Consider the following 25640-nt stretch of genomic DNA (forward strand, 5'->3'; position numbering starts at 1 on the left):
TTCAGCTGAGAAGAACCCCCTTTTGTTCCAATTGAGTGACATTTCAATGGAGATCTTTAATGAATGCACAGGGTATAGATAAAACAATTACAAACTTGATTATTGCCTCCTGCTTTTCCTTGAGCCATTGATGAAGAAAGGAGAGACTCCAAGACAATCGTGCCATCGAAGGCTGGAGCTTTCCTAATCCAAGCAGTGCATGAAGGTCGCATAGGCAAGCTGTGTTCCGTTAGTATTTTTGGCTAACAAATCAGGGCCTTTCATTAGGTTTGGCTGAATGGCACAGAAGACTAATTGTCTAACCATCATGATTTTCTCCTTCCTTCTAAGAGAACCCTCTTCACCACCACCCCCATCACACACAGTTATCATAGGTGGCAATGTGCCCAGTTAAATAGTCCTATTTCTCAGTTTTCTTGTGGACATGTGTGGACAATGAAATAGTAACAGAAGTGGAAGGATGGAGATGATCAGAAAGCCCTTTTGGCCTTAATTGTTTTCTTCTTCCTGTTACCTAGAATGTTGGTGTCTTGGCTTAACGGTTAGCAGCCATATTATGAGCAGGAGAGAAAGGCCAAGACTACTATGCAAGCCACAGATGTAACATATTAAAGTAACTGCTGAACCAAAGCCAGAATCCACCTACTTTTGGATTTCTGATCAAAGAGAGTGAACTCTTATTAAAAGATTACTCTCTTCATATAGTCACTTTACTCTTAATCGAGTGTTTATAACTGTTTATAACTGCCTAATCCGGTTACTGACTTGTACACGAGAGGATAACTGATCATACAGGTACAACAGAAAGGTAAACACTGGGGACCTAATGTGTTACCTAGGCTGTCCTAAAGTTATGACCATAAGGCGTTTGTATTCCTGACAATAACTAAATCGAATACCCAGGTATTTAGGGATTATTGGGATATCTAGGCACAGGCAATATATTTCAAATTATATAGCCAAAAGCCCATTATGCCCTCAATTCAAACACAGTCTTTTCACTTAGCATCTAGCTGTTCTGCATATTTATAGTCAATTTCTATCAGCTTGTTTTACATTTAAGGCTTATAGGGCCCCAATACTTGGAGATATAACTTTATAATGCAGGAGAAAGTTTCTTGTGTAAAGTGGCATTTGTTTTCAGGACCCTGGTACAAAAAGAAGAAGTTGTCCCAAAGACCCACATCAATGCTGGGAAGATCCTGAATGTACCAAGGTCCATGCAACTTGAAGAGCCTGGTTAACACACTGCAGGTACTAATTTCTTCCTTACATCACCTTTGGAGGATTGTTGAAATTGAAATGAATGATGTTCAAGTTTTATTTTCATTTTCCCTCATGAGATGACATGACTTAGATTTTTACTAATATTTGGAGAAGAGATGGCTGTAAGGAGGCATGCTATTTACACCTGTAAATTATATCTGTACACGCACACATTTACACATTATATCTGTATACATACACATTTACACATGCACCTTGAGGAAAGCCTATGAAGATGTATGTAAAGTCCAAGAGCAGGGTGGGGAACAATGAGAAACTGGACATGTGACATTCCTGCATACTGTGTAGATGCCATTGATCAGCATTGGCAGGCCATGAATGTGACCTACTTCCTGAGAGTTGATGGTATTGTTCTGACCCACTCAAGCTATGGAATAGTGAAAAGCCATCTGGCTCTTTTGGTGCCGTAAACTCTTATCTCTGGCTTTTCAGGCAACATGTTCTAACCAATTGAGGTTAATCTCAAGGACAACATGCCCCGTCAATCAGGACATTTAATTTATAAGTAAACAGGAAACAATGGAAGAAAATTATAGAAGGATGAACTCATCAACAATCCCATCTATTGTCCCTGGAAAAGTGTTTTGTTTGCTTTGGGGGAAGGAGTTTGACTTCTCTGTCAAGGAAGGTCCCTTTAATTTGTGTATTTATTTGCAGAGCCTATGTTTTAGGTGAACTGTGATAAAATTCTGAGACCCCCAAAAATACGCCTATATGATATTACTTCCTACCAATTTTTATACATATAGGGGATTGTGGAAATAAATGAGGCTTCTGTTTTTTAGATTCAAGTTGCAGAGAGGGTATTTAGTGGATAGTAATAGCTCCATACGTCAAAAGCGACTCATAGTGATAAAGTGCTAAAATCTTCTTAAGATCAAAATTATTCTATATGTTCCTATTAAGGACCTAAGATGCACTGGTGCTTGTTCCTCTCTTTAAATAGATATTAAAATAATTTTTTCTTGTATCAGACTACTGAGAAATTATTTTTGTACTTTCAAATGGTTTCAAATCAGTTTTCTAATTGTCATCACTGAATTCTGTGAGCTGAGTAGGGTTGGTATAACCCTCACTTAACTCACATGGAGAATAAGGTCCAGATATTTTAAGGTAACTTTTTAGGGTGACATTTTTTTTTCCTAGTAGCAGAGTTGTAACTGTAAGCCAGATAGCCCACTCCAAGTCCTTCAGTATTTTCATTTTTTTCAAAAGCATCAATGATAAGCAGTGCAGTTTAACCATCCCCTTACTTTTATTTCTTAGATAATTAAATTTATTAAAAGCCAAGTCTTTGTTGGAAACAATTCGGAGAATGCATCTTTTATAATGACAAAATGACCTTAGAATAAGGCCATTTCTTCTCCAAGGAAACACTGTACACAGTGTTGAGATTTAAAATGCAGTATAGCTAATTCCATAAAACTATGTCCTTTTCAAAGAGTTTATTTGAAATCCACACTCAACCAAGAAATCTAGATTCAAGGAACCCAGTGAAAACAGCAAATGAAGAAACTTTAAAGATCACTGTAAAACTTTAATTCACAGAAGCTTAGAACATTTTTTGTAAATTTCCCCCTTGTACCCGTTTAATTATAGGATCTCATGAAAATTTCTTTCCTGAGTGTGAAATTTAATTAATTAAATTAAATTATTTAATTAAGTTTACTAATGCTGCTCTCATAAATAAAAGTAATTCAGAGATCTGATTCCCACACTTTTACTTTGTTCCTGGTTCTGCAGCAAGTTCTCTAGAAAATCTAGCTAAAATAATTAATGAAGGGTGGTTACATTAAACCACAGATTTTTAATGCAGATGGAATAGTCTTCTGTCAGAAGATGCTGTCTAGGACTTCCATAGCTAGAGAGAAAAAGTCAATGCGTGGTTTCCAAGCTTCAAAGGACAGACTGAATCTCTTATTAGGGACAAATGCAGCTGGTGGTTTTTAGTAGAAGCCAATGATCACTACCATTCTGAAAATCTTGGGACTCCCTTCAGAATTATGCTAAATCTCCTCTGCCCACACTCGAAAAATGGAACTAGGCCTGGAGGCCAGCACATCTGTTTACAACATTGAGACCTACTGTTCAAAAAAAAGATCCTTTCAAAATATGACTGCTCACTGACAATGCACCTTGTCACCAAAGGGCTCAATGGGAATGTACAATGAGATGGATATTATCTTCATGCTCTTAATAAAACACCCATTCTGTGGCCCATGGATCAAAGGAGTGGTTTGACTTTAAACTGAAAACCTTCTGAAAAGGATGTGCCTTTCTAGATGTCATGAAGGACATCTGTGATTCAGGAGAAGGGGTGAAAACATCCACATTCACAGGAGTTTGGAAGAAGTTGGTTCTAACCCTCAAGGATGACCTTGAGGGGTTCACGACTTCAGGGGAGGCAGTAACTGCAGATGTGGTGGACATAGCAAGAAAATTGGAATTAGAAATAAAGCCTAAAGATGTAGCTGAATTACTGCAATCTCATGACAAAAGTTAAATGGCTGAAGAGTAGTTTCTTACAGAAGAGCCAAAAAAGTGGTTTCTTGAGAGAGATTCTACTCCTGGTGAAAATGCTGTGAAGACTGTTGACATGACAACAAAGGATTTAGAGTATTCCATAAACTTAGCTGATAGAGCAGTGGCAGGGTTTAAGAGGACTGACTGACTCCAATTTGGAAGAAGTTCTACTGTGGGTAAAATACTATCAAACAGAATCACATGCTACGAAGAAGTTGTTCGCGAAAGGAAGAGTCAACGGATGTGGTGAACTTCACTGTTGTCTTATTTTAAGAAATTGCCGGAGCCACCCCAGCCTTCAGCGCCCACCACTCTGGTCAGTCAGCAGCCATCACCACTGAAGCAGCACCCTCCCCGCTAGCTAAAAGATTATGACTTGCTGAGAGCTTAGGCGATAGCAAACACTTTCTAGCAAGAAAGTATTTTTAATAAAGGTATGTACATGGTTTTTTAGACATACTGCCTTTGCATACATAACAGAATACAGTTTAGTGTAAACATAACTTTTATATGCACTGGGAAACTAGAAAATTCATTTGACTCACTTTATTGCACTATTCACTTTATTGTGATGGTCTGAAACCAAACCTGCAATACCTCTGAGTTATGCTTGCATATATTTTATATATATAAATAGTATATAATATATATGAATATATAATAATATATATTTATATTTTTATATAAATACAAATATTTATATGTATATTTATTGCATATATATATATATATATATGCCGGTTGTGTATATAGCTAATAAAATATAGTTGAAACTTGGACAGCCCCGATGGCTCAGCGGTTTAGCACCTGCCTTCGGCCCAGGGCATGATCCTGGAGACCCGGGATTGAGTCCCACATAGGGCTCCCTGCATGGAGCCTGCTTCTCCCTCTGCCTGTGTTTCTGCCTCTCTCTCTCTCTGTGTGTGTCTCTCATGAATAAATAGATAAAATCTTAAAAAAAATATATATATATATATATATAGTTGAAACAAAGGGTGGGGCGACCTCAATCTATGTGATCTTAGAACACTGGTGTTTTAGCATTTGAATTGAACTGAAAAATCATTTTAAAAGTAATAGCTACTTTTTCACGGAACCCTGCAGTGAATTCTTTTGTGATATGAATAATCCCTTCCATACTGCAAAAGCGCATCCTCTAATTCAGATGTGTGATCAGGTTTCATTAATTGAAGCACAGCTATACAGGCATGACCTTATCTTTGTAACAGCTGTCGAATAAATAAATAAATTCTTATTTGCAGTAAGTTTAATTCCATCCCTCCTGGTTCAAGTGCAGATGTGCACTCTTGCCACAGAACAGCTCTACACAAGGTGTCAGACAGGTAAACTTCTGGGAAATAACAGTGTCAGACAGATCAGCCTGGCATAAAGCTATCAGCAAGGAGCCCTCTTTTTGAAATTCTAGAATTACCACGCTGCAAATGCAACTGGATTTCAATTATTGGCTACAGCCTTTCGAGAAGTGATGTTTGGTGGTGGGCTCTTCCTTTTTTTCTATTTATACACAGGGAGCAATCACTGTCAGTGTCATCAACATGAAGTGTGACTGGCAGTGATGTAGGAATTCTGAGACGGACACATGGGAGACAGCCACAGTAGAAGCTGCGAAGAAGGGGCAGAGTGTTACAGGTGAGGTGAAGCTAAAAGTGACAGGTTTTTGGCAAAAGAGAGTTGGATGGAATTAAAAAAAAGAGAGAGAAAGAAGAGGCCCTAGGATTTACAATTTAAGAAGAGGCGGCAATGCACAGAGAATAGCTTTAGAGGAAGAATGAATAGCTCTGCCTTAATACAAAGCAATACATGCATAAATGTCATTTTCCTCAGGCCTTTATGAATAGAAGCTTAAAAAAGGATAACAAGAGCCAAACAATAATATCTGATAGTATGGAAAAAAAAAGTTTGTTTTAAAAGTCAACAGATATTTTCTCCTCTATTGTGTTTTGAATATTCTACAAAAATAGGAGTCTTGATCTTTTAAGAAATTTGGTCTTTGTAGACCGATATGGAACAAATAGGAAGTTGATAGTTCCTAGTAAAACAAATGATTCTTTTATGAAATAGAGATACTGACTTCAAAGCGCATGGAGTTGGACAGGTACAGACATGTAGAAAATCATGAAATGACTTCATTCTGGCTGAGAAAAGCTTAGTGCAGAGAAATTGGAAATCTCTGTCTCTCTCTTTGTACTTGAACCTGAGCTGCATAAAGCAGAATGTCAGTCTTTTTTTTTTTTGTCAAAAAAACAGGCTAGGGTTAGTTTAACAGAGTTAAACATACACTAGCGCAATAAAAAGATCACATTTTATAGCTAGAAGATACATCCAAGATTATTTAGTTCACTCCTTTAGTTTCAAGATGAGAAAACTATGATCCAGGAAATAAAAGTGAGATACAGTGTCTTAGAGGTAAGTGAGCAAACCCTATATGACTTAGGCATTTGTTATTTTAGAAAGCTAAGCATATTTTAAAAATTGGTAATATTTAGATAAATATTTCTTTCCTTGTGGGCTGGTGTACTTCCCTGGTCTTTCTAGCTAACCTGTCAGCCTAAACTGTTGAAATGGGCTGAAATGCATAATCTGAGCCAGCAAGCCAAAGTCTGGATCCATTGAAAGAGTAAAATGTCTCCAAGCATTATGGAAAAAGTTGATGCTCAGCAATTCAGAGAGCAAGGGTGATGGATAAAGAATGAGAATCAGCTTCTGTACAGTCAGACATAAAAGAAAAAGAAGGGACTAGAGTCTAACTAGGAAGACCAATCACAAAGCCTGAAGAGGTCATAGAGGTAGGTCCAAACCGTGGTCCCACTGGGGTTTAACAGCTTCCAGGACGGATGAGTGACATGATGGCAACTCTGTCTTTGCATGAAGGATTCTCCTCAGTATACACTGATAAATGCTAGCAAGGAAACATCGCTCTCCAGGGCGTGATAGCTCTTTATAATTGTAGGATGATCGGTATGCGACAGATCAAAGAATGCGTGCAAGGGCAAACACCCACATATTGTTAGAATTCATTTTACCTCTAAAAAAAGTGATAGCTTCTGAAGATCCCAATTTCTCTAAGTGAGGGTGTAAGAATGCAAATTGGAGAGATTTTTGGCAGGATTAAATTGTTTTACATAAGAAGGAGGATTAGGGGGGAAAAAGATACTGGAAGCTGAGGGAGGCTGAACAAGTTGCATAGAGATACAGGATAGAGGGAGTTTGGGGACAGGAGTGGGAGATCCTTTGAAATAGAGAAAGAAGAATAGAAGGTGGGAGAAAGAGAAAGCAGAGGTACGTTTGGCAGAACTTTGATTTATTTCTGTGCTGTGGGTTGTAACTTGCTTCTGTGTTCTCAAGGAAGCACTTACTCACCACTGCTTTGGGGATTGGATTTATGCCACTTATTCGCGTATGTGGAGGTGCTGAGGCAGATTTCCAGGTGCGCAGGGACAGAGGGCACAGCCCACACTGCAAAGGGTAGAGAGGTATACATGGGTTGTCATCAGAGGAGAAGGGCTGCAAAGAGGCATGGTGACCATTTCAACAACTTGTTTATACTTTCAAATTTTACCCCATATTTTAAGTATTTTCATTGTCGTGATTTTCAATAAAGCCCTTATTTTATTGGAAAACAAGTATATGGAAACCTGTGCTCCAGCTTTACATCTTATCTGTTGGAAATCCAGCCCTACAGAACATGAAACCTTAGGACTGGGGGGGGAGGGGGGGGATTCATTTAATAAAGGCATAGCGTTTGGGGGAAATTTAAAAAAAAAAAAAAGGATAAAAAGGATAATCAATAGATCTCAGCTCTCTTGCCAGCTGAGACTCAGGAATAGCTGTTAGATCAGCTTTGTTAAAAGGCTCAGTACAAAGGGGTTCAGCGGTCAGGGATATCTCATGAGGGGCAGGGTGTGTGAGGTTACAGCACCCTGGCCTCATGCTTCCTAACCCTGGGGAAGAAAACAGTATCTAAGCAAACCTTTGGAATACCCCAGTTTTCAAAAGCCATACAAGTACCAGGAGGATAAGGACCAGAGAGTCATAACTCCTAAATAATAATAACTCTAAATAAGGAATCATAGTTTTGAATACATTATCAATTACTCTCTTGACAAATGTGCACAGTAGTTCTATAACCAGAAGTCATATGTAAGTTAATTAAAAAAAAAAAACAAAAAAACAACTGTATACCAAAGCAGGGCTTTTTAAAAGTTTAGGAGAACCTTAAAAAAACTCTTAACACCAAAATAAAAAGCATATTGCTTGAAGACGAGAGGAACGGACAAAATTTCTATTGTAACAATTTTGTGGAGTAAACATTTAGACAATTACAGCACATATAAAATTAACATATGTAATATATATATATAATATATAGTCTAAAATAATCCTACAGAGCTACGTTTATGTAGGTTAAACAATGCAGCTCTACGAGACCATTTTACAAATGCCGCCGGGTGTGTGGTTTGAAGAGTATACTCAACAACATAATACACATTTCTACTGAGAAAATAAAACAGCAAAAAACAATGGCACTCTCTAAACACATGGACAAAATACACACACCCATACAAAGTAAATCTCTGCAAAACTATTTCTGGTTGAAGAATTATAGAAAATAAAGAAGTAATTAGTGCTGACACTTTTTGTGGAGTGTTCATTTATTCAAATATTAAAGTGTAACTTTTCTGTGTATGCAATACTATTGTGCATGCAGTGTGCAAGATCAACTTTTTCTCATACCGTATGTGTTATCAGGGTTTCTTCATGATTTTAGGTGATGGTTTATTTTATTTATTTTATTATTTTATTTTATTTTATTTTATTTTATTTTATTTATTTTATTATTTTATTTTTTATTTTTTTATTTTATTTTATTTATTTTATTTTATTAAAGATTTTATTTATTCATTCATGAGAGACACAGAGAGAGGCAGAGACACAGGCAGAGTGAGAAGCAGGCTCCATGCAGGGAGCCTGAATGGAACTCCATCCCAGGACCCCAGGGTCATGCCCCAAGCCCAAGGCAGATGCTCAACCCCTGAGCCCCCCAGGTGCCCCAGTATATTTTACTTTAAAAGACAACTTGGCATTCTAACTATTGTTGGTATTACAACCCCAAACTGCTTTTGCTGTCCAAACTTACTTGTTTTATTTTGACCATTGCATAGATAGGTATCTATCTTGATTTCAAAAGCTAGAAATGGACAATTTATTAAAGTAAGATTATTTCTTTCTGACCTCAGAGCCAAAACTGGGATGGGGGAGAAGGGTGTGGAGCCAAACACTAGCAGTGCTTCACAGCGCTGCATTGGTGACTCACATTTTTGTTCAAATCACATTTTTTTTTAAATGACCTGTTTTCAGGATGAGATGTATCACCATCAAGCTTTGGTTTTCAAAATTGCATGTCTCATGAGAACTAAGAGAAAATCTGTACTTTAGAATCAACATAATTGTATCAGAGAAAAAAAAAGAGACTAAATGCTGAACTATTTGCCTTGTTTTTTTTTTTTTTCAATTTTGCAAAGCAAATAAAAGCATTTTATTCAATACTGAGGTGCACTGATTTTTTAAAAGAACTATGCCAAAATATGCAATTGCCCTATTTTTAGAATGTCAAAGTAGGGTAGGAGGAGAAACTGCTCTTTCAGTTACACAGGGGCAGAGTAACGTTAATTGGCCAACTAACACAATCTCTAAAACACAACCATTCACAAAAGAACCAGGCAAACTTGTTAGCTATGTTTGAAGATTTGATAATATTGAAGAACTTGGGGCTTCAAATGTCAAAGAGAAGGATTACAGATTATTTATATTTCAAATATTTGTTGAAACATGCCAAAAAGTACCACAAAATTGTCTTTATTTTATTGATGTGACAAAGTGCCTGGGGGACAAGCTTCTTTAATTTGACTTTTTTGAGGGAAAAAAAAAAAAAGTTCAACAGCCTTCCTGTAGGATGAGCTTAATTTTTTTCTTATGTTTTGACTGAACATACCATTTGAAAGTTTATAATTAAAAAAAAGAGTAGATAATCATTGTGAGATTGCTAAAATTATCTTTACTCAGTGACCTTTTCTTTGATCTCAAATCCATGCAAGGCAATAAAAGATTAGCCATGATGAATATATCTACTGTCAGTCGTACTATAGGTAACAAGATAATTTTATTCACGTTACTAATTCTACTTTCTTTCATTGCTACCTCTCTATGTAAGGTTTTTTTTTTTTTAAGATTTTATTTATTTATTTTGAAGGCAACAGAGAGAGAGAGAGGGAGAAGTAGAGGAGTGGAGGGAGAGGGAGAAGCAGACCCTCCCCCAGCAGGGAACCCCATATGGGGTTTGACCCCAGGACCTGAGACCATGAGCTGAGCCCAAGGCAGACAGTTGACTGAGCCCCGCAACTGCCCCTCTGTCCATGTAGTTTTAAGGCACAGTAATAAAAGCTGGTTTCATAACTCGTATAGTTCAGCAACTTGCATGAAATAATAAAGAAACATACAATAAGCCAGATCAGTGGGTGTGTATTTATAATTAATGGAAGGAAACTGCTGCTTGTGAGAGCCCTCACTCAGCCCCCAAGTGTTTCCCTAAAAATGAACTCTCATGGCCAGGCCTCTTTGCAAAAGGTACAAAAGCAAGATATTTTGGTCACAATTTTAAAAAGTTATCTCTCTTTCTAATCCAGCTTTCCATCTGCCACGTGACTGATATTTACAGAATTGGAGAGGTATGAGGAAGTGATAAAAGAAAATATACCTAAAAATATATATGAAGAAAAATGGCATATACTTCACATTTATTAAGTGTTTGCCACTCTGCTGGGCTCTTTGGAGAAGATTTCTTTTATCTTTCAGTAAAATACTGTGAATCGTGTAGTCATATTGTTTAAAGGAAATTATTTTCAGCATAGAAGTACTTATGTTTATTAATTAATATAAGAAAAAGACTATCTTATTTTAATCTCTACAATGTTTGAACTTGTGACTTTAATGGAATAGCAATTCCTCAGTGACAGATGAGACAGAAAGAAAATATATAATTCATTCTAAAAGGTACATTTTGTTTGTTTTGTCCTAACCACTGGTTCAAGTAAACATTTATTTATTTATTTATTTTTTTCATTTATTTTTTTTTAAGATTTTATTGATTTATTCATGAGAGACACAGAAAGGCAGAGACACGGGCAGAGGGAGAAGCAGGCTCCCCGCAGGGGGAGCCGGATGTGGGACTCGATCCCAGGACCCTGGGGTCACATCCTGAGCCAAAGGAGATGCCCAACCACCGAGCCACCCAGGAATCCCTCAAGTACCAATTTAAATTAGGGAAACAAAATGGAAAAACATCAGAAATGCTGGTAAACTATTTACTTAGAGGACTTTTGGATGATAGAAAGCAAATGGTATTTATATACAACGTACAAAGTTGTTGCATCTATATAGTCTGTATCTATATATCTTATAAAATAAGATAAGGTGCCTTATAAGGTACCAAAAACAATTTAATCTTTCCAGGGAAAATGTGGAGACACCACACATTGGAAGACAACAAATACACAGGACAGTGTCTGTTTAACACTTAGTAGTAGTGAAACTCCAGATAGATTTGTGTGCCTTTCCCTCTGTCTGCAGAGCACATACCAGAGAGTGGGTTACATGCAGGAAGAAGATTCTTAATGGCCACATTAATGCTAAAGACAGAAACAGAAAAGAGCTTCACAAGACTCTACAACAAATTTAGAGCAGAAAAAAACAAAAACAGACCAAACAAACAAACAAACATGAGAGACTCCTAACTCTGGGAAATGAACTAGGAGTGGGGGAAGGGGAGGTGGGAGGGGAGTGGGGGTGACTGGGTGACAGGCACTGAGGTGGGCACTTGACGGGATGAGCATTGGGTGTTATTCTGTATGTTGACAAATTGAACACCAATAAAAATAAATTTATAAAAAACAAATAAAACAAAATAGCAGCTCCACCATGAAATGAAGTCTGCAATAGTAAGTACTTCATACATAAAGGCAGGTTTTGGTTTGTTTTAATCCAAAGATTTCACACCATGAACTGAACACTGCCAGAATCTGAGGAAACAAAAGGTGAAGTATTAGTATGTGATACATGTGACTACGTGTCCCGAAACTCTCTCTCTCTCCCCGTAACACACACACACACACACACACGCACATGCACACACACACACATCTGTGCACTTAGCTAATGGGATTGATTTGGGGAATGGAAGAAATGGGGCAGCTGACAGGCTTTTCTCCTTTTTTTTTTAACCTATGTTCATCTTTAAAAATGCATATTGCTTCTGTTATGACCATTTTCTCTTAAAATCCTATTTTTGCATCTGTGTGCATTTAGGACTGTCACTTGCAAAGCTGCTTTCGCCTCTGACCACAAGGGGGTACCCTCATTGCACATTTTGGCTGTACAACCGGTTGGGCTGTGATCCTGACAATTGTGCAGGCAGATAAATTTTATTTTTGGCTAATTTCAAGTCTAAATCTGTTTTGCTATTGTTTTTTTTTTTTTTCTTAACCTCCGACCCAAGGATTTGACATCATTGCATTCCTCATTGTGAAACGTTAAGCCACTTTTTCTAGTGCTGTTAATATTCGAACAACTTGGAGAGTCTCCTGAAGGGAACAGAAACCTGAGCCTAAATAGCTACCTCTAATTTTGCATCAAATTCTTGTTCTCTTCAGGAAACACATAAGCCCTCATAGGTATATGGAATTAAATTATGTCAGTTTAATACAGTTGCTTTTACTTATTGTCTATTTAATGAAATATCTGACATTTGATATGCCGAATAACATACTATACTATTTGAAATATTCAAAATGTCCATGTGAAAATAAAATCTGTTAGCCCATTTAATTTAAAATTATTATTTTCACTAGTGTAAAGGACTAATCCTGTATTTGTTACTCTATTATGCCATCTTAAAACATTCTTAATGCACTTCCATCTGAGTTTTGTATGATGATTACACTTACACGTGACAAAAAGCTTGTCATGAAGTCCTAGTATGGCTTCCCTTACCAAAATTATGACATCATCATCAATTGAAATTTACACAAAAAATTGATTATAATATTTTCATGAGGGCAATGAGAGTACATGAACTCCATTTATTTTTTGTATTTAAGCAATTATCAAGGCACAAATTCAGGATATTTAATAAATGATCAATATAAAACTACAGATACAGTATTCAGTTTTAGAAAATGTCAGGACTAATTTTGGAAGACCTCAAAATGTGAAGAAAAAGTTAGTGGGTCTGTTGTGGACCTTGTCGTTTCAGGTTATCTACATATTTCATTGGTTTTGAGATATTTTAAATTTTTATAAGTTATAGAAAAATGATTAATGCAGGTAATTTTTGCCCATAAAATGGAAATTAATTGTTCCCAGTGGAATGCAAGTGATTTTTGCCCTGATGGGCCTTTTTTAAAAAAAAATGTATTTGCAAATTCATTTCAGAATTTATTTCCTATGTATGTGTGCTTCTCTGGATTCTCCTTTGAATTGGTTTTAATGGTTCCCACATTCATCATCAAGTTAACATCTTTGACACATGTTCACCTTATATTTGTGAAAGACATGACTTTGCCATTAAATTGATGGTTTAAATTAATGAGTGAGGATTCAGATCAACAAACACGATCAAGTTGCATTTAAACAGGAACTATGACAAAATTTGAAAATCATTTTTATAAAAATTCTCTAATAAGACTTGCCTTTTAAATGTATCAAAATACATCTTTAGTTTCACCTAAATAAGCCCCTAAATGAGGCATTTTCCTTACTCAGCCATGGCTTCAAGAGCTCAAGTGCAAATGCTAATAAATCCCCACAATCAATATCAGTGTCATATATATTTTTCAATAATTTAAAATAAAATGCATATGCATTTTAGATATCTGCAATATATTTAGATAATAATATATGTAGAAATATATATTCATCCTGTTACAATATGATTCAATCACATTTTTCCTCTGCTCCCCGTCCCAACTCACTCTCTTCTGAATCCTATTGCAACCGTCTAAAATGCACATTTGTACTATAGCACAGGTATGGAAGATTTATTTCCTGATGTTCTCAGATTTGTTTTTCTGATGCCATAGTTATGTTTTGATATATGACTGGTACGACGTTAAGCGTACTTACAAGAATAGATCCTTGGTTTTAAGGTGCTATATGTGAGTGCAAAAGGGCTTATTCTCCCTGGAAATGGCCCTCATTGCAGAGTCATTTAAAAATTTCACCTTCAAAGAAATATTATTCTTTCTAAACTGAACAATTCTTGGGCCTCAGTACATGACAGCTCAACTTCTGAAGTCAGATCTATGTGGCCAGTGGTTAATGGCTGAGCAGCATGAAGGTACAAGCCAACAGGGCAGCCGCCCACGGCAACAATCTTGAGTGAGCACTACGATGATGTCCCTGGGCTGCTAAAGCACCACTGGGAATATGAGATGATGAAGAAACTTTAGTTACGAGGCATCAGAGGATGTTAAGATGGGACTCTTAGAGACAAAACATTCAGTGGTACATAGCCCACATTCTAAATCCAGTACAAAACCTCCCATATAGGACTTATAAGGCAGGTGATTTTCAATAGTCCCTTAGGCCAGTGGTTTGGAACTAAGGTCAATTTTGCTTCTTAAGGGACATTGGCAATGTCTATAGACATTTTAGGTGGTCAGTGTTTGGGTTGATACTGGCATCTAGTGGGGGGAGGTGGGGGAGGGAGGATATGTGTTAAACATAATGTATTAAAATATTATTCAGCCCAGGGCACATGGGTGGCTCAGTCAGTTAAGAGTCTTTCTTCAGCTCAGGTCATGATCCCAGGACTCTGGGATCGAGCACAGCATCAGTCACCCTGCTCAGGAGGGAGTCGTCTTCTCCCTCTGCCTCTGTTCCTCCCTCAGCTTGTGCTCTCTCTCTCTTACTCTTTATCAAATAAATAAATATATTTAAAAAATTTATTATTCAGCCCAAAATGTCAGTAGAGCTGTTGTTGAGAAATCCTGGCTTATCATAACAGTAGTCTCTTGGTTATAGAAGGACAGAGTTAGAGAAGTCAGGAACAACAATTCATTTGGATTAAGATTTACTTGGAATTTTAATCTCCACCATGGGGAGAGGTTCTCTTTCTCCAAATTTCGTTTACAGTGTTTTCAAAGAGTCGGAAAAAAAATAGTATTTGTCTCCTGAATTTGAAGAGTCAGAGAGACTGGCAATTGACCCATGTCTGAGAAGAAGACATAAATGAAGTCGCACGTACAGCCAGGTACTCTTTTAGTCAAGTGAAAAAAGGTCACCACAAGCAGGAAATCAGCAATTTTAAGACCAAAGAAAATGAGGTACTGAGGAGTTGTGATAGAATCCTTCAGAGAAGTGTTCTGATTAGATCTTTTAGAAATGGGATCCTGCTCAAAAGTGTATTATGGATTGGAGAGGGGACAGGTCTTAAGGAGTCAGCCAGATTAGGCACAGCTTGTATTGAAAACTTTACAACTGAGTGATTTCCAGTGATTGAGGAATTCTTTTTCCCAAAAGTTCAAAAGAATGCCCTTAGTGAAAGAACACTTTCAAATTTAAAAGCAATAATGTTAAATCACTATGGTAATTATCATGTAGCCCTCTTTCCTCTCCTCCCTTCTGCTGCTGTAGATCTGATGAAGCCAGAGGCAGCCTAGTGAGGAGTGACCTGACTTCCCCACTTCATTGTAGTCCTCTCTGCTTAAAGCAGAACAAAGTCAGTAGAGAAGAATCACATTTTAGACATTTTTTAAAAGAATTGTATTTACTTTATATATATAAATATATATTTATAATAATATATAATACATATAATATATAAATATAAATATATAAATATATAAATAAATATATATATATATATAGAGAGAGAGAGAGAGAGAAAAGAGAAGAGAGCATGGGAGGAGGAGGTAGAAAGAATCTGAAGCTGACTCCGTGCTGAGCTCAGAATCCAACATTGGGCTCGATCTCATGATTGTGAGATCATGACCCAAGCCCAGAGCAAGAGTCGGGCACTCGACTGACTGAGCTACCTTGGTGCCCCTGGACATTTATTTTTAATTGCAGGACTGAAACTGATTTGAAAACCAAATTTATTTTGGAAGAATTCTCAGGATCCAAATATATGCCAGAAGTTAGGGAGTTTATTCAAGACACAAGGAAGAAAGAGTCTATGATGTGAATTTGAAAAGACAGTGGAGGAAAGGAATCAGTTGCCTTCTGTTTATATCATATACGCTGGAAACAGATGATAGAGAACTCATCTAAGGAAGGTGGGTCTAACTGTAGGATTTTGTTCTGCTAAATGAAGTATAAAAGTTTGGGTCAAGAAACACAATTTTCTTTTTTGTGTGTGACACTTTTTTGTTTTTCTTTCATAAAATTAAATAATTTTAAGAATATCCATTAAGAAGGGGAGCTCTTTTATCACCCTTCCTGGGTCTTGGTTTGGTCCCTTCCTTTCTGGGGCAATTCACTTGTATTCCTTGCTGCATGATTCTATGTCAGCTTATTTCTTAGATTTCTCATTTCTCATTTCCTTCTTGCTCAGTACTCAATTTTTTTCTTACACTTAATTTTTGCTTTGGACTAATTGTTTCATCTACTGTCTGTATAGGACAGTTCTTAATGCATTAATGATAAAATTTATTCTTTTTTAAAATTTATTAATTTTGGGGGGACACCTGGTGGCTCAGTGGTTGAGCATCTGCCTTGGGCTCAGGGTGTGACCCTGGGGTCCTGGGATCGAGTCTGACATCAGGCTCCCCACAGGGAGCCTGCTTCTCCCTCTGCCTGGGTCTCTGTCTCTCTCTGTATCTCTCATGAATAAATAAATAAAATCTTTAAAAAAATTATTAGTTTTTTCAACTGTTATTTATGGACCTCTATGAGAAGAATGTTCAAAGGTGGATTAAATAGCTCTAGGCTTTTCCCTTATGGAGATACAGTCTATTAATGTAAACATAAAGAGCCCTAACAATGCACTTGCTATTGTCCTAGGCATTAGGTATACAGAGGAGAATAAAACTAACATTGACTCAATCATCACAAATTTGAAATCTAAAAACATAGTAATAGGGAATCCCTGGGTGGCTCAGTGGTTTAGCGCAGCCTTCAGCCCAGGGTCTGATCCTGGAGTCCTGGGATTGAGTCTCACGTCAGGCTCCCTGCATGGAGCCTGCTTCTCCCTCTGCCTATGTCTCTGCCTCTCTCTCTCCAAGTGTCTTTCATGAATAAATAAATAAAATCTTTTAAAAAAATAAAATAAATAAAAATAAATAAAAACACAGTAATAGTGGTAGGAAAACAGTGAATCAAGGTAGAAAAATAATGATCCTGACATCAGTTGGAATGTTTTTAGTGTCACAAATAAGCATGATAATTTCGGAGGGTTCTAGTGGACACTCTGTATTATCAGAAAATTTATCTGAAACTTTCAAATAAGGCACAAAGGTGAGCAGCAAATCTTTCCAATGCCATAAGGGACCAAGGGTCAACGATTATGTAGGGAGAGGTCCTTAGTTTAACTCCTAGTGTACTATTTATTAGAAGTCCCAGATGTTTTGTTAACAGTAGAGATGCAAATGATTTCCCTTTGGTAGAAGAGATAACCCCAAGGGTTTATGGTCCTATTTGACATAAACAAGTTTTATATCCAATCCAGAAATCTTTTCCAGCCTTGTTTATATACACCAAATCTGTAAAGCTCTCCAAACTGGCCATGATATCTACTTGTCCTTTCATTATATAATAGTTTAAAATAATTAAAAAAAAAGAAATAAATTTAAAAAAGCTTTGATGACCATTCATTTCATATGTATGTGAGTCATGATTTCTAGCTCTTTGAAAATTATACCTAACAATATCAACTTTAAGGCAAATACTTTTTTTTTTTTTTAAGATTTTATTTATTTATTTGAGAGAGGGAGAGAGCATGAGCGGGGGAAAGAGATAGAGGGAGAGGAAGAAGCAGACTCCCTGTTGGGTAGAGCCTCTGATGTGGGGCTCATGCCCATGACCCTGAAATCATGACCTAAGACAAAGGCAGACACCTAACTGACTGAGCCACTCAGACACCCCACAAATAATTTTTTTTAATTTAAAAATCAATTAACATATAATATATAATTAGTTTCAGAGGTAGAGTTTAGTGATTTTACAGTTGCATATAACACCCAGTGCTCATTATATCACGAAGGCAAATACTTTTTATAGATTTTTGACTCATAGGTATTTATTTCAATCGAAAATGGTTATTGAATTTTATCAGTTTATTATCTATAACATCTATCAATGTAATAATAAAATTGTCTTTTTACTTTCTTAGTGAAATACTACTGATAGCTCTTTCAGTGTTAGGCCACCCTTATAATTATGAGATAAATGTTTTAAAACTATTATTTTAATAAATTCTTTGATTCGATTTGGTAATTATTTATAATTTTTTGTACCTAAATTAGCACTTCAGATTCTTTTATTTTAATTTTATGTATCATACATTTATGATACAAAATATTAAGGTTTGATAGAATTTTCTTTTTGGAAAATTTTAAACCCGTGATTGCATTTTCACGTTTTTTAATGGATATTGAACCGCTCAATTTTTCTACTGGATAAGAGGTCACTTTAAAAAATACAGATTGTCTTTGTACACTGTCCCTTTAATCTGGATGATCATATTTATTGGTATAAAAATATACATAGTATTCTTTTATTAATTTAAATGTACATGTATCTACATGTAATTCCATCCAGATGGGTGTTCCGTATATGTTTGTGCTTTATTTCATATGAGGAATAATTGTAGGCATATTTTTCTGTAACTTGCTAGTTTACACGTCTCAATTTACAGTATGCCCCCTAATGTTTCCATGTCATATATGTAAAGTGCCTTCATTTTCCTTTGTTAGTGCGTGTTTCACACAGAACTTTCATAGTTGATCTGTTATTATTTTTATCGTCATTCTCATTGTGTGTATTATGTCAAATTCTTTTGACTTCTTCAGAAGAGGAATGCCTGCATGTTTTTTGTTTTTGTTTTTTTTTCTGCATGGTTAACTTTTAACTTCTCTGTCTTATTTTAATACATTTATTAGTTATTTTACCTTGCCTTCCCTACCACACATTTTTAATTACAACCTTTTTTGACAAATTCTTATCCTATATGGTTGTAAATGTAAAAGGCTTGTAATATTCAGTGGGTAGGGAAAATAATGTGCTGTTTTGCCATTCCTTTTCATTGCACATGGGTTTCTAGTGTTTCTGCCCCAGCTCTGATTTTCTCTAGCCTTTTTTTTTTTTAATTATTCTTTAAGAATTATCTTTGCTTTGAGTAGGAGCAGTAAAATGGAAAAGTAAAATGACATATTTCCACAGAAGGATTACGGACTCTGTAATCACATTATGCTTCACATCACATTTTAAAAGTAACAATTAGAAGTGATGACAGAAAGTTCTACGGAATATATATTACCTCAAAGTGAAGCAGGCATATTAGAGAAAACACTGGACAAAATCCATATTCCCACAATAACTCCAGTCCTTGATTTTGCATGCTAGCCAAAAAGTGTTAACACATTGTCAATAGTCTGAATCGGCATGTTTCTGTATTGAATAAACGACTTTTTGTCTCCAAGACTATTTTAGGTTACAAGTAACTCATTTGAAAATAATTAAACAAAAAACCAGGAATATAGGATATCCTAGATTTCAACTGTAGCAAGTTCTTCCCAGGGTCTGCAGCCAGGTCCTAGGAAGCCACCAGCAACTGAGACAACTGCTCTTTTTTTTCTTTTCTTTTCTTTTCTTTTCTTTTCTTTTCTTTTCTTTTCTTTTCTTTTCTTTTTTTCTTTCTTTTCTTTTTTTCTTTTCTTTTCTTTTCTTTTTTCTTTTCTTTCTTTTCTTTTTTTCTTTTCTTTTCTTTTCTTTTCTTTTCTTTTCTTTTCTTTTCTTTCCTTTTCTTCTTTTTCTTTCTTTCTTTGTTTCTTTCTTTGTTTCTTTCTTTGTTTCTTTCTTTCTTTCTTTCTTTCTTTCTTTCTTTCTTTCTTTCTTTTCTTCTTCTTTCTTTCTTTCTTTCCTTCTTTCTTTTCTTTTCTTTTTCTCTTTCCCCTTTCCTTTCTTTTTCTCTCTTTTACTCATGGCAACTTATCCCTTATCTTACTTACTGTTTTTATATATACCTCATTTATCATTCTGAAGAATGGTTTTCTCTACTTCCACATGTCAAATAACTGCTTTATAGGTCTTGTTTTCATAAGTGATCAGTATGCATTCATAAGCATGTCAAAGAAAAATTGCCCTGGAGAGGTTAAACAAGCAATGAAGAATTAATTTATCTAAGACTATTGTAATAGGGGAGAGAGACTGACTTTCACTCCACTGAAACAAAAGATAGTTTTTGGGTTCTAGTTGAGCTAGTGGAAAAGCATGTGTCAATGCTTATGGAAAGGCTGATCAATAAGGTGTGTTGAACATGATGAGTTATTCCTGGATATCTACAAATGTTTTCCTCTGTGATTTGGCTATGTTTGCTAATTTGTGCCCATTGAAGTTAGGCTCTTCACCCTCCAAAGAAACTGAGAGGTACATGTATGATCTTCCTTGATGATAGATGGATGGCTCTTTGGTTCTTGAGAAAAATGTTCCTGGGTCATAAAACTGTCAAGAAGCTTGGAGAAGACTTACATACATATTTTAAAGGGACAGAAAAAGAATTTTTAGTTGTAAGTTTTCTAAAGTAAATGCTCTACAGAAAGGGAGTTCAGTGGCCTACAGTCTGGACATTATCTATCAAATGTTTAGTCAAACTGAGGGGAACATTAAGGCCCTCTTCATCAAATCCAAAGTTGCAAGCATCTTTCAATCGGGATTCTAGATTCTAGTTGAGTATGTTGATTTCAGTTGAGTAAGTAGATCAGCTCAGATGAAGTCTAATGTTGAACCCAGGCCTAGTCAGAATTAGCTGTTCAAGTAATGTGACATGGCTTTCAGAAGAAGGTAGTTCTCAGAGGCATAGGGTATATAGCCTTGCAGGTCTGCAAAGGCACCTACCGCAAACATTTGTTGCATTGCTGCTGTGAAATGATTGTTATTTTGCAAGCCTAAAGCATTAAAGTTATATTTCCCAACAAGCCTGTAGAATAAGAAATTTTAAGAAGCAAAGATACTGAAGAGCCTTAATGCTATGCAGGCTGAAAACAGTTGACTCCCCTAATGTAATGCTCTGGAGGGGTGGGAGCACCTATAGAGCAGTCTATTTCAAAATGCAGCCCATAGACAGCAAACTGTAGACTACAATCCACTGCAATTATAGGCATGCTTTTAGAAACACAGCCAGTTAATAGAATGTCCATAATAACAATATGCAGTTAAACCTAGAAAAAAATACATAGTATATGTATAATCTAATCTGTACCTAGGAGTCTTCTTAACTTCTCTAAGACTGAATCTCTGAGATTTATCACCCAGAGAATGCTATATGATGAATCGATGAAAATACTGATTGGTAGTCTTTCAATAAACATAGAAGTACATTGAATCAAGAACTCTGTATACACAGAAGAAACAGACCCCAAAATGGCAACTGTAAAATCATATGGAAGAAGAAAATTAGAGAGATGACAAGAATGCTGTGGAAAGAAAATGGAGGGTTATGTAACCTAACAGGGCTGTTGGGAAGAAAAGGACAAGTTCTCTGAAGGAACTGATCCTGAATGGAACAAGCAGGGGAAGACAATTGCAGACAGAAGGTCAAAGGCAGTAAAGAGCCAATACGGTGCACATCGAAAATTGCAAAACTTACTGAGCAACAAGAAATCAAACTGCATATCAGGAACTGTGACTGAAGAAGTAAGCAAGATCAAAGAGGGTTCATCTATGTCTTATTAAAAATTCTAGAATTTTATATGCAAATTATACCACATAATGTTAACTTGTGGAAACCTACATTAGCTCTTGCACTTGTTCCTCATGCTGTTTTCATCATGGCATTCTTTGAAAATAATAAAATTCACGCAGCACCCTTGATAGAGAAAAGGGGTTGTTTGCTTGCCTCACCCCCTCTCTTGCCCCCAGGCCCTATCCTGTTTCTCCAAGGCTGAGGATATCAATTGGCAGAGTTGTGCTGTAGCTGTTCAGTTGAAGGCTCTGAGATGCCACCAGGTAGAGGGAGGATTGAGGATTATAAGCCTGAAGGCGAGGAAAGAAGTGTGGGCAAGGTAAGGTCTATAAGAGCTCTCCTCAGATACTGGGAAGCATGAATAAGAGAACTAGTAAATATGCAAAAAGGGTAGGGATACATCAAGAAATATTTAGGAGATAAACTTGACAGAGCTTAGTGATTGATGGCTCTACAGAATGAAGGATAGGAAGTAATCCAGGAGGGCTCTGCTTTGTCATTTAATAACAATGCTAGCATATTTTACATACCAAGGGCTATAGTTTACCCACATTTTATATTGACAGTTTGACCCAAAGTGGGAGAGGGGAGTGTCAGCATCAGCAGAAACCAAGTTAAAAAAAAAAAAAAAAAAGGGGTGAGAAAGAAATAAATAGATCATGGAAGAAAAATAACATAGAGACTTAAAATACAAAGGATATTTAGACAACAACTAATTCTAAAAGGTCAAAGTGGATGGAAATGGGTCTCAAAAGGTAGGTTTAACCCCGTTAGGTAAAACCTATAACATTCTGTTAAAGAAATGGTGAAGAGAGGCTGCTGAGACTGTCTCCTCAGACACCTCTGGAGGGAGAAGCATGATTAACTTCGCTGCTTTGCTGGACTCAATATGCTCTTAGGCTTCTCAGACAGTTAAAATCAAGTTCAAAGGTTTGGAGTATATGTCTCCACCTCTCCTCCTCTGCTTTCCTGTGGGGGTTGACTTCATGTCAGATAAACTGTTGCCACATAGTGGCAATATAACCCTTGACCTCTGATTCCTTAATAAATGCCATCTTAGAAAGAGATCTTTCCTACCTTTTAAAAACTACTCTGAACATAGGAATATGAATAATGTAATAATAGACTTATGCTAAATTTGTATACTTTTCTAGACTCACAGACCCCAAACAAGTATTTCATAGATCAGGGAATAGCACTAGGTCTAGTTATCTTCCACCATCTATAGAGCCATCAAACTCAAAGCTGAACTTCTCTGAATGTACTGAGAATGGTGTCTGAATACCCTGAAAGTTTCATCCTATCCAGGGGAGTAGCCTGGTTTTAGAGCCTCCCTCAGTATGAAGGCGGCAGATCCCCAGGAGTTACCAAAAGAAAGGGTTGAACACTTTACCAAAGTATAGTGATGCCAAACGGATTACAATGACCACTTTTAAAAGAGGTAATTTCATCATTTAGTCAACACACGTTAGTGCATGTCCAATATGACTAGAGGTTCCCAATGTTAAGTTCTGGATGCATAAAGATGAAGGAAATATACATACATTGGTCCTACCCTTATAGAGTAGATTTTTTAGGGTATGACAGAGAAACAGATACCAAGGTGTAGAGGAGTCCTCTAAGGTCTAGGATCTTATGCCTCCTTTACCATGAAAGTACCCCCTGTGGTTTCTTCTGCTTACTAACCACATACATAGCTCAGAGAAGGATGACTGCAGTTGAAGATCGATGATGAATGAGAGCTAATAATATATTTTTTAAAGATTTTATTTAGTTGAGAGACAGACAGAGCATGAGTGGTGGAGAGATAGGGAGAAGTAGACTTCCCGCTGAACAGGGAGCCCGACTCTGACTCCTGGCTCGATCCTAGGACCCTGAGATCATGACCTGGGCTCAAGGCAGTTAACCAACTGACCACCCAGGTGCCCCTATTTGGAGCTAATAATATTTCTAAGAATTTCTTGGACTCTTCAATTTTAGGTATCCAATATGAATAAAAGTTGGCACAGCTGCAAGATTAAATATTTATATTGGCCACAGTAACTCTATAACGGGTTGTGCTTATTTTGCTACTACCTGCAGACAAGAATCAATAGAGATTACCTCTAAACCAAAGAATATTTATCTCATCTCACTTACTACTTGCATTATCGAGGTTACCCTTTTTATTGGACAGGAAGCAAGTGAGGCAGGTGAGGGAAGGACTCTTCCTTTTTCACCACTGTCCTCAGCAGCGAGCTCAGTGCCTAGCACATAATAGCTGCTTACTGCAATGTAGATGGCATGAATAAGCAAGAGCAGCATTCTCAGCGCTCAGTGAAGAAGCACTGCCTTCTTCCTCTTTCCTTATTGATTCACACAGGAAATGCAGTTTTATTTTGAAAAAACAAAATAGAAAAAAAAATATCCCAAAGAACAATATAAATCTGTCTCCCGAATCATCTTTGTTTCCAAATATTTGTACACTTAATTTTCAACCAGGTACATAATAGCTGGAACTTTTTTTTTTTTTTCCTTTGCTCTAATAAATAATGAACTTTGTGAAATCTAAGGGGGCAAGACAGCCGCCAATCATAGGATAACTGCTTAAAGCTTCTTTTATTGTTTTTCAGCTGGTGCCCTTTGCTGAAGGATATCTCCTATGTTCCTCTGTGGCAGAAGCAGAATCAAAACATTTCATTTTATGGAAGCAATTAGACACACATCTGTTCCAGAACTTACATATTAAATGTTTGTCCGTATAGACCACGTGAATTTCAAAACATCTGTAGGCAACAAGGGAGGTTTTAAGTCATACTGATGTACAAGAACATGTTGTGGGATTTGGTCCTCTTTCACTTTGGTTCAATGGAAACACAACTTTGATTCCCTGGGTAGTTAAAAACCTATGGTTACCTCTGCTAAAACCAACCTAGGAAGGATTATAATAACTTTAGCTTTTTATATTTATTTAACATGTGGTTTCAAAATGTCTTTTCACTTCTATATCCCTAGCATTGAATGTGGTGTCTATTCAATAAATAATTGTGGAATGATTAAAAGAATATATATGTGACAATAGGAAAAACAAAATTGTTGAGATTCTAATATGTGTGAATATATAGACTTCATTTGAGGATGAAACCTGATTTTATCCCATATATTAATAATTAGAATGATAAAATTAGTAAAATAAAATCAAATATTTTTAAACAAACATACACATGCAAATAAATAAGTCACATACATGCAAAATGCCTATTAGCTATTCATTATCCCACCTATATATATATTTAAGACTTTATTTATTTGAGATAGAGAAAGAGAGAACATGAGTGGAGAGGAGGGGTTGAGGGAGAAAGATAAACAGACTCTGTTGAGCAGGGAACTCTATGGGGCTTGATCCTAGGACCCTGAGGCCATGAACTGAGCTAGAGGCAGATGATTAACTGATTCAGCCACCTAGGCACCCCAAAAGATATAAAAATATTTAATGTAAAATCAAAGAAGGTAAGAAAATAATTTTATACATATATATTACCTAAGTGAGATGATTATATATATTTATAAATATATATATATGCATATATATATATAACATAAGTGAGATCATTATATACTCTTTAGTGTGTGTGTGTGTGTGTGTGTGTGTTTAATGTGTTGCTAAATTCTTGTCCCCCTTTGTTTTCCATCCTTATATAACCCTAGTGTTAGGATTCATGTTAAAAATTGCTTTCTATTTCCCAATTCAGAGTAGGTTTTCTTCCTACCTACAGATATTTAAGGCAACTTCTTACTCTTCTTTGCTTCTCTACAAAAAATAGCTTCCCATATAGGTCTTATAATTCCCCTCCAATGATTGATTCTTCACTGATAC

At 36.3% G+C, this 25640-nt stretch overlaps 1 long non-coding RNA gene across 1 annotated transcript; it reads left to right on the top strand.

Moving 5' to 3' along the window:
- The first annotated feature begins 404 nt into the window (after positions 1–404).
- Positions 405–25200, top strand: LOC112663741 (uncharacterized). Its single transcript, XR_003139347.3, has 3 exons — positions 405–808; positions 1145–1254; positions 24397–25200. It is a non-coding gene; the product is annotated as an uncharacterized LOC112663741 (long non-coding RNA).
- The last annotated feature ends 440 nt before the right edge of the window (positions 25201–25640 follow it).

Source organism: Canis lupus, chromosome 18 (genome assembly GCF_003254725.2).
Source record: "Canis lupus dingo isolate Sandy chromosome 18, ASM325472v2, whole genome shotgun sequence".
NCBI lineage: Eukaryota > Metazoa > Chordata > Mammalia > Carnivora > Canidae > Canis > Canis lupus.